The sequence below is a fragment of the Lepus europaeus genome, unplaced genomic scaffold (genome assembly GCF_033115175.1).
Source record: "Lepus europaeus isolate LE1 unplaced genomic scaffold, mLepTim1.pri SCAFFOLD_3_1, whole genome shotgun sequence".
NCBI lineage: Eukaryota > Metazoa > Chordata > Mammalia > Lagomorpha > Leporidae > Lepus > Lepus europaeus.
In genome coordinates this window covers 12118199-12129155 of record NW_026909276.1, presented here as the reverse complement: position 1 = coordinate 12129155, position 10957 = coordinate 12118199, and the positions used below count along the sequence as shown (strand labels likewise).

Sequence of the window (10957 nt, the reverse complement as noted above, 5' to 3'; positions counted from 1 at the left end):
CAAGGCTGGTGGTGGGAACCCAGGAGGTGCTCGGGGACTCAGGAGTGCCCAGATTCTGGTCCTGCAGGCAAAACCTGAGGGCCCCCCGGGCGTGTCAGTCCAGTCTCAGGAGGTCCTGCTGGTACAGCCCGTTCCTGTGCTCCGAGCTCATCTCCCCCTTTCTGCCCCAGTGAGAGGGAAAGGGAGGAAGGGAGGGAAGAAGAGAGAGGCAGAGATACAGAGGCAGAGATGGAGAAAGATATTCTATCTGCTAGTTCATTGCCCAAATGGCTGCAATGGCTAGGGTTGGGCCATGCTGAAGCCAGGAACCATGAGCTTCATCTGGGTCTCCCAAATGAATGCAGGGGCCCAAGATCTTGAGCCATCCTCTATTGCTTTCCCAGGCACATTAGTAGGGAGCTAGATTGGAAATGGAGCAGCCAAGGGTTGAACCTGCATCCATATGGGATGATTGCATCATAGGCTCTGGCTTAACCCATTATGTCACAATGCTGGTCTCAAAAGTTCATTTAGACACTGTGCTGTGGCAACACCAAAGTCCATCAGTGTCCTTTTAAATCTGCTATTATATCATTAAGCATTATAATTTCTACTTGGATCGTAGTATGGGCTTTTTAAAAACACATGCATATACACAAGAATAATTTATTCATTTTTGTATTTTCTTTCACTTTCTCTGATATCTAGAATTTAAGGGACATATTTCTAATGTTTTATTTATCATCTATTTTATTTCTTTTTCTCATTTAGGCATCTGGGCACCTAGAAGCACAGTTTTTTTTTTTTAATTTTTTTTTATTTTTGACAGGCAGAGTGGACAGTGAGAGAGAGACAGAGAGAAAGGTCTTCTTTTTGCCTTTGGTTCACCCTCCAATGGCCACCGCGGTAGCGTGCTGCAGCCGGCGCACCGTGCTATTCCGATGGCAGGAGCCAGGTGCTTATCCTGGTCTCCCATGGGTAAAAGCACAGTTTTTAATTTCTATATTTTTTTGAAAAAACTTTTTGTGGAGCTTCTGCGTGGGTGCAATTTAAGCAGGTAGGGATTGGGTATATCACTTTGCCAAAGTCACCATGACACATTACAACAAATGGGATGGTTTAATTCACCAGATGTTGTTTCTCATAGTCCTGCACATTGGAAATCTGAGATCAAGGTGTTTGCAGGCTTGGTTACTTTTGCGACCTCACTCCCTGGCTTCCAGTCAGCCAGCAACTTGCTGTGTGCTCACATGGTATTTCCTCTGTCCATGTGAATACCTGGTGGCTCTCCTTATAAGGACAGTTATGAGTCTGGATTAGGGCCTCACACTTGATATCATTTTCCTTCTATTATATCTTTAAAGGTCCTGTATCTAGAAGCAATCACATTGGAGGTTAGGGGTGCAAGATATTCACTTTTGGGAAAGTCAGTTCAGCCCATTACAGTGAGAAGTCCCAGTGCTCTGCCTCAATGAATCCAGGTCAGAGGAGGGCTTAATGCTTGAAATGAGGGTTAGGATTCCTCATAATATTATTCTATGCTGTCTCTCATTGTGCACACAAATATATATATATATATATTTACAAATTCCTGTGTATGCATACACAAAATGTAGATGTTTAAATGTTGTATTCAGGCAAAATCAACATAGTAACCCATAAAGTGGAATGTTAGAAAATATTAAAATGGAAAATAGGAAAATGACAACATGGTGAGTTATATAAGAGTATATATGAGTCCATCATTCATCATTCCCAAAAAACAAGCATCATAGTATGAGAAACAAAACTAAAACTATTCTTCACAGGAATACAGGCCAGTTTACATGAGGAGTGTTGTCCTAATTTTTTTTAATAAACCTTTAATTAATGTTAATCTGGTAGAAATTATGATTATATAGCAAAAAGGGAAGATAGATTCTGAGAGAATATCAGTCTGTTTCTGTAGTAACAGGTTTAATGCTTCTTTTTTTTTTTTTTTTTGGACAGGCAGAGTGGACAGTGAGAGAGAGACAGAGAGAAAGGTCTTCCTTTTGCCATTGGTTTACCCTCCAATGGCCACCGCGGCTGGCACATTGCACTGATCTGAAGCCAGGAGCCAGGTGCTTGTCCTGGTCTCCCCTGGGGTGCAGGGCCTAAGGACTTGGGCCATCATCCACTACCTTTCCGGGCCATAGCAGAGAGCTGGCCTGGAAGAGGGGCAACCAGGACAGAATCTGGCACCCCGACGGGACTAGGACCCAGTATGCCAGCACTGCAAGGCAGAGGATTAGCCTATTGAGCCACGGCACTGGCCTAATGCTTCCTTTTATCTTCGAGCATTATCTACTAAAGTAACTGCAGAGTGGTTCATTGTGGATTTTTCAATTCCTTGCCAATTTTACATAATAACATTTTAAAAATTATGGCTACATTTTTTTATTTACTTGAAATGCAGAGTTATAGAGAGGCAGAGAAAGAGAGAGAGAAAGAGAGAGAGGGAGTGAGGTAGATCATTCATCCACTGGTTCACTCCCCAAATGGCCACCATGGCCAGAGCTGGGCCAATCCAAAACCAGGAGCCTGGGGCTTCTTCTGGATCTACAACGTGGGTGCAGAGACCCATGCACTTGGGCTATCTTCTATTGCTTTTCACTGTGCATTAGCAGGGAGCTGGATTGGAAGTGGAGCAGCCAGTACTCAAACCGGTGCCCATATGGGATGCTGGCACTGTAGGCAATGGCTTTACCTGCTAATGCCACAGTGCTGGCTCATAGATGTGCTTTTAATTCTTGTACTTATTTTACCAGTTTGGTGAAATAGATATGGTTATTAATAAACTTGTGATAAAATGTCAAACAGACATAAATGTCACATTAGTTTGTTCAAAGCCAACAAAGTGCATCAGTAATAATGTGATAAATTCACAGAATACTGAAAACTTATTGAGTTTGTTTTTAGTAGCTAATAGATAATTAGTATGTGGTAATTAGAAACATAATTCACAAGTTACTGAGTACTCATGTATTAAAATTGAATGGGAGGGCGGTGCTGTGGCATGGCAGGTGAAGCCCCAGCCAGCAGTGCCGGCATCCCATATGGGCACCGGTTCGAGACCCAGTTGTTCCAGTTCTGCTCAAGCTCTCTGCTATGGCCTTGGAAAGCAGTAGAAGATGGCCCAAGTCCTTGGGCCCCTGCACCCATGTGGGAGACCTGGAGGAAGCTCCTGGCTCCTGGCTCCTGGCTTTGTATTGGCACAGCTGTGGCCAGTGTGGTCAGTTGGAGAGTAAGCCAGCAGATGAAAGCCCCCCCTCTCTCTCTCTGCCTCTCTTTCTCTTTCTGTGTAACCCTTTTAAGTAAATTAATTAATCTTAAAAATAAATGAATGGGGGGACCTCACGTCTGCAAGGAGTCGCACCTACCTCACCACGGATGCACACTCCTGAAGACAGAATATGTAACATCTAAAAGTGAAAGACCAAGAGCCAGCAACACAATCCAAGTCTCCTACATGGTTGGCAGGAATCCAATTACTTGGACTCTGACCACTGCCTCCCAGGGTCTGCATTAGTTGGAAGCTAGAGTCTGGAGCTGGAGCCGGGCTTCAAACCTAGGCACTTAGGTGTGGGACAGAGGTGTCTTAACTATTAGACCAAATGCCTGCTTTGAGGCTCTTTGATTAACTTTCTTCAAGCAGAAGCCACATGGTGTAATGGGAAAAACAGCCTTGGAATCTAACAAAGTTGATTCCTGGATTGAGTCCCAGTTCTGCGTGACCTTGGACAAGTTGCTTTACTTCTATGAATTTCCGTTTCCTTCTCAATGGACACCTTGCAACCCAGCGTCTAGGAGCACCCCTAGCACATCCTGAGTCAGCCTAAACGACTAGCAGCCATGATTACGAGTCTGCCACTCCACAACCCTCTCGAGGCTGGCGCCCTCTCTCAGCAAGTGTGTGCACAGCTTGCGCTGCCCCCTGCTCTCTGGGCTCGAGAGTCTGCCCGCTGGGTGTCCTCTCGCAGACCACAGAGTGGCAGCGCGATGGCCTCTAGGTGTCCCCGGCCCATCCCGACACAGAAGGGGCCCATCACCGAGGGCTCAGCCGAGGCCGCATCCCTCAGGGTGCAGGAGATTGAAGGAGCGGGCCAAACGTGTGCGCGGCCACCATCCCCTCAGCGCTCCCCTCGGCTCTTGCTCTGCCTCCTCCGCCTTTGCGCGCCTCCCGCCAGGGTCACCACCCAGCAGTGGTGTCTGCAGAGCACAGAGCGAGTGGCGCCCACACGCCCTGCGCTGCTCCACAAGCTGGGCCCGGCTGCCCTGGATGCTGAGGTGGCGGACTGGAAAGCTGCTGGTCTAGCGCGCCCAGAATGGAGATCCTCGTACCCACGCAGGCCGTACACTCTCAGCCCGTGCGCGATGAGGCGCTGAAGCTGGCGCTGCGGGGCCGCCCCCAAGGACGAGAAAGCGGCCTGGCTGAGGGCGGGGGACGCCGGCTTGCTGGAGTAGAGGGGTGGTGGGTTCATGGCGCAAAAAACGTTCCCTGCCTCTCTCCCTGCTCCCTGGCCCTGGACTAGGCAGTCCAGCCCCCACCTCTCCTATTCCACCACCACTGCCTCCTCCATGGGCAATGACAGCAGCTGGCCTGGCTGGTGGAGCCCGAGCAGCAAGCAAGACCGGTAGTACTGTGAGCTCTGCGGAAGATGCAGAACCTGCTGTGCTGCAGCCACAGCACCAGCGCCAGGATTGGAACAAGCAGGAGCTCCTGTGCCGGGGCCAGAGGGCGCCTCTGGACGCGGGGCAGGCTCGCACCAGCACCCTGGCCATTCCCACAACACCGCGGCCCAGGGCCGGTGGGGCCAGAGCCCGAGAGGCCAGGAGATGCAGCCAAGGCCTTTGCTGCGTCCCGCCTCGCGCAAACCCGGGCCTCCAGGGCCTGGCCCCTGCGGCAGAGGTGGAGCCAGGGAAGGAGGAACCGCTGACCCGCCATCGCTGTATCAGGAGAAGGCGAACCTGTACCCACTTAGCCCATGCTCAGTGAGGGCCTAAGCCATAGGTGTGGTCTGCAGCCCAAAGGGCCGAGGAAGCTGCTTCTGGCGCTGCCTTGCATGAACAAGTGTGGCATCTGTGTAGTGGACGACTTCCTGGGCAAGATAGGTGATGAGATGCGCGCCCTGCACTGCACAGGCAGGTTCACAGATGGCCAGCTGGTTAGCCCGAAGAGCGACTCCTCCTAGGACATCAGAAGGGATAAGATCACCTGGATTGAGGGCAAGAAGCCCGGCTGTGAAACCACTGGGCTGCTGATGAGCAGCATGGACAACCAGATCCGCCACTGTAACGAGAAGCTGGGCAACTACAAAATCAATGGCCGGACGAAAGCCATGGTTGCCTGTTATCCAGGCAATGGAACAGGTTATGTGCGGTATGTTGATAATCCAAATGGAGATGGGAGATGTGTGACATGTATATATTATCTTAATAAAGAGTGGGGTGCTAAGGTAAGTGGAGGTATACTTCGAATTTTCCAGAAGGCAAAGCCCAGTTTTCTGACATTGAACTCAAATTTGATAGACTGCTATTTTTCTGGTCTGACCCTCGCAGCCCTCATGAAGTACAACCACCATATGCCGCAAAGGACACAATAACTGTTGGGTATTTTGATGCAGATGAGAGAGCAGGAGCTAAAGTAAAATATCTAACAGGTGAAAAAGGAGTGAGGGTTGAACTCAATAAACCTTCTGAGTCAATCAGTAAGTATGTCTTATGGAGCCTCTCATCCGGCAATACCCTTGGTTCACTACAATAATTGTTGACACTGTTTGTTAACTTGTGAATGTAAATAAATGGGATAAAGAAAAATAGAAAACCAGTGGGCATTTTAATAAGGAAAAGATACAACTGTTTTGTGGAACATCATACAAGAAGATTTCACTGCTGTGGCTTTGTACTGCATGATCGACTCAGAATCTGTGATTGCTTATGGGAAGAAGGTAAGCTGTCAGTGGAAAATGGTTTTTACATCTGGACATGAAATAAGTGCCCTGTGTGAAATTTTTTCATTCCTATATTTTGTCTGATCTGTCATCTCGCTGAGTTGTTTCATATCTTCCTTTTTTATATCAAGTTTGAATTTGGGGTAATTTTTTTTTTGACAGGCAGAGTGGACAGTGAGAGAGAGAGAGACAGAGAGAAAGGTCTTCCTTTTGCCGTTGGTTCACCCTCCAATGGCCGCCGCGGTAGCGCGCTGCGGCCGGCGCACCGTGCTGTTCCGATGGCAGGAGCCAGGTGCTTCTCCTGGTCTCCCATGGGGTGCAGGACCCAAGGGCTTGGGCCATCCTCCACTAAACTCCCTAGCCACAGCAGAGAGCTGGCCTGGAAGAGGGGCAACCGGGACAGGATCGGTGCCCCAACCGGGACTAGAACCCGGTGTGCCGGCGCTGCAAGGCGGAGGATTAGCCTGTTGAGCCATGGCGCCGGCCGAATTTGGGGTAATTTTTGTATGATTTTGTATGATTAGGTACAATTTATCAAAACTGAATTGAGAAAAAATTACAGTATTATTTCTTAATCTATTTTTGTAAACCTCTTCATACTATTCAATTTTTGCCCTAAAAGACCTCTCAAAATGATGGTTGCTAGTGGCTGATGATTAATTAATTTTCTTTTCATTTAAAGTAAGAAAAGGGGCACTTTACCAATGGAAACATCAGATTTTTTGTAGTCCTATCTTGGTCTAATTTGGGTTCTTAAAGATTGCTGCTGTCATGTTTTGACATTGTTAATAATGAACCCTAACATTGAAACAGTCACTGTTTATTACCAGTAACTTCAGTTCATGTTTTATAAGGAAAAATACACTGTAAGAAGGATTTATCCTTTCAAGTTTTTTTTTCTTTAACAAAATGCACTAAATGAATTTGAGATTATCCTCAGCACCAAGTTCTTGAGATAAATGTTTTCTATGGCTTTCCCTTTTGCTTTCCAATTGATTATACTTTCAAATTTATTGTTTTCTTCCTAATACTATAAACCATCTGATTTTCAGATCAGAACTCTGTTTCTTTTGAAGAACATCAGGGGGTGATTATATTTCCATTGAGAAGGAAACGTGTTTTCAAAGACTTGATGTTCAGTGAGTCTTCAGACAGCTCTTGAGACATTGCCCAAATGTGACGCCAGCCTTCTTGTCAGTACTGAAAGGTGTATGCCTAGTTTAGAAAAATGAACAAGTGCAAAACCAGATAATTTTATTTTTATGTTTTTGTAGGTTTTATTTTTTATATTTGAGAAAAAGAAGGAACATTTTGTAATCACATAAGGCCTCTCAGACTTCTATTACTTAACGAATGAGTTGAGATAGACATCTTAGAGTTCACTCTCCTAAGCTCTTTAGCAAAGAGCCCTTACCAATTTATGTTTCTAACCCCCTTCTTCAATCTTCTTTGCCAAAATCTGAGTATACAGAAACATTTCTATATATTTCTTTTTTAAAAGATTTACTTTAGTCAGAGTTATTTATTTAGTCAGAGTTACACAGAGAGAGAAGGAGAGGCAGAGAGAGAGAGAGGTCTTCCATCTGCTGGCTCACTCCCCAATTGGCTGAGCTGATCTGAAGCCAGGAGCCAGGAGCCTCCTCCAGGTCTGCAGGGACCCAAGGACTTGGGCTATCTTCTACAGCTTGCCCAGGCCATAGCAGAGAGCTGCATCAGAAGTGGAGCATCCAGAATTTGAACCGGTGCCCATATGGGATGCCGGCACTGCAGGCAGTGGCTTTACCTGCTATGCCACAGTGCTGGCCCCTCTATGTATTTCAATTTATAGCAGTTTTAACATCTATATAGTTTGTATGCAATTAGAGACCTTTTCTATGGAAAACTCAGTAATTTTTATTAAAAGATTGCTATTATTCATGTGTAATACGAAAAAATATTTAGTGAAACTGACAGTATGAATTTAGAATGGGATTAAATATTCTATATTGTGTTCTCACATAGGAGAACCTGCAGGAAAAAAAGTGGTAGTTTATTGTTTTTCCTTGCTCATGTTCAGCTTTGTCCACTTCCTCCTCCAGATGATAACGTAGCATCTCTACAATAAGTGCCTCTCTGCCAGCCCGACCTGGGAGAACAAGTTATCCTTGACATCTGGTCTATAGTGCAGTGCACTGCCTTGGGCCACAACTCAAAAGCACTGTCATTTTTAGGGTTAGTAGAAATTATTTTAGGTAGACTGAAGTCTGTTAAGCATAGCCTTTTCATTTGGGAGCCCCTGCTCAAATGTGTGTATCTTTGCAGTTGTATACTTATCATATACAACTATCCATTGGTTGTGCTTGGTAGGAAGATCTTAGATTGTATATTTTTGCAAAAGTTTATATACTTTCATGGAGATCAGTGTGAAAATATCAAGAAATTGGGATAGCCATTTCTTTTAATATTCACTGAAACTATTTGATGTTAGTGGGATCATTAACTTGTCCCCGAGCAGGACTATATTTAAAACTAAATTGAAAATGGTTTGTGGCCTATATGTGTTTATTTCTAGTTAAAGATAATTCTTCATAGTGCTTATTTTTATTCAACACATTAACCAGCTGTAAAACAGAACTTTATCAATAGTAGGCAAAGAATTTCAGGGTTCCTATATAGACAAGACTATAAAGTCATAATTTGGAAAGCAGTGTTTCATTATGAAATAGCTCTCAGGGTGCTTGTAAAGCTAATCTAATTAAAAAGATGTATAAATGTTCTTGAAATATATTGAATGGTTCCTAGATAAAATTCTGGCATGACACCCCTCCATTATAGCAAGTTACTTAAAAGAAAAACAAAAAGCCAACCATTTAAATGTTCTGTAAATGGTCTGAAGGTCATACAGCAAATAAAAGAAAAATAGTTACTGAAGAAGGTCTTCTAAGAATCAGGAAGAGCATGGAGATCCAGTGGTATTTGAATCCAGACCTCCTCTCTCCCTCCCGTCAGTGAAATGGGAACTCTATTTCAGACACATGGAGACAAGAGCATGAGGCTTCCTCTCCCAGCAGTTGGCTGGCGAGTATTCTGAGTGTGACAAGACATGCTCATTTTTTCTCCTTCCACAGGTACCTGCTGCTGGTCATATGTTATATTGAGTGCAACTGAGAGGTGTGCTTCTGACCTCATTTGCTGATGGGGACTCTACATTGTGCATAAGAACACTTAGATACCATCATCAGTTGCATGTAATGTTTACAATAGGAAGATTTCTCAAAATAGTAGATTTGCGGTTGCTATGGATTGGAGGGATGAGCATATAGTTAAGAAAAAGTTAAAAGGCACTAAATTTGGGGGGATTTTGCACTTTAATAAAATTGGCAACTTTTTTACACAAAAGACATAATTTCCATCTTTAAAAATGTTTTTAAAATTATATTTAAATTTCACAATTTCATGTATTTTCATATATAGAGATTTAGGAGCATAATGATACTTCCTACCCTACCCTCCCTCCCACCCATGCTTCAATAATTCCTCCTCCCTTTCATATTCCCACTCTTAATTTTTACAAAGATCTAATTTCTGTTTACTTACTGATTGCATGGTTAACTTTAAACTAGGTAAGAGTTCAACAAACAGTATGAAAAAACAAAACAAAACAAAACACTGTTCCTCAACAATTGAGACAAGAACTGTAAACAACATCAAGTATCAAAATGTCCATTTCACTCCAACACATTACATTTTGGGCACTTTATTAATTACCCCAGGTTGGGAAAAACATATATCTTTTGGGGATGGGCTTATTTCACTAAGTATAATGGTGTGCAGAGGAATCCATTTTGTAGCAAAGGACAAGATTTCAATTTCTTTTTATAACTGAGTAGTGATCCATAGTGTATATATACCATAATTTCTTTATCATGTCATCAGTTGATGGCCATCTGGGTCAATGCCATATCTTAGCTATTGGGAATTCAGCTGCAATGGATCTGGGGGTACAGATAACTCTTTCATATGCTGATTTCATTTCATTTGGGTAGATTCCTAGGAGTGAAATTAGTAGGGTATATTGCAAATTTATTTTCAGATTTCTGAGGTATTGCCCTACTGTCTTTCACAATGGATCTAACCAGTTTACATTGGATTAAGTTACCCTTTTTTCCCCACATCGCACCAGCATTTGTTCTTTATAGGTTTCTGTATGAGAGCTGTTCTAACTGGGATAAGGTGAAATCTCATTGTGGTTTTGATCTGCATTTCCCTGATGGCTAATGATCCTAAGCATTTTCTCAAGTGTCTGTTGGACATTTAAATTTCCTCTCTTGAAAAATGACTATTCAAGTCCTTTATCCAATTCTTAACTGGATTGTTTTGTTGTTGAATTTTCAGTAGCTTAGTTTGCAAACATTTCTTCCCATTAAGTTGGTTGTCTCTTCACTTTTCTGAGAGTTTCTTTTGCAGTGCTGAAGCTTCCCAACTTGATGTAATCCCATTTGTCAATTTTGGCTTAGATTGCCTGTGCTTCTAGGTTCTTTTCCAAGAAGTCTGCCTATGCCAATATCTTGCAGTGTTTCCCTAATGTTCTCTAGTTATTGGATGATATCAGGTCATAGATTTAGGCATTTGATCCATTTTGAGTGTATTTTTGTGTAAGGTGTAAGGTAGAGGTCTTGTTTCATACTTCTGCAAGTGGAGATCCAAACTTCCCAGCACCATTTGTTGAAGGGCCTGTCTTTCTCCAGGGATATATTTTTGCTCCTTTGTCAAAAATAAGTTGGTTGTAGATGTGTGCGTTGATTTCTGGAGTTCCATTCTGTTCCATTGGTCTGAACATCTATTTTTGTGCCAGTACTAGGCTGTTTTAATCATAACTACCCTGTTGTGTGTCTTGAAATCTGGTATTTTGATGCCTCAGGCTTTGCTTTTGTTGTATAACTTTGTTTTAGCTATTCAGGGTCACTTTTGTTTCCACATGAGTTTTAGAATCATTTGCATAGAATGGGAATAGGAAAGGGAGAAGG

The 10957-nt window shown here is 43.7% G+C and overlaps 1 pseudogene; it reads left to right on the top strand.

The window, feature by feature from the left end:
• The first annotated feature begins 4578 nt into the window (after window positions 1-4578).
• On the top strand, window positions 4579-5764 carry LOC133755213 (egl nine homolog 1-like; annotated as a pseudogene).
• Window positions 5765-10957: the final 5193 nt, after the last annotated feature.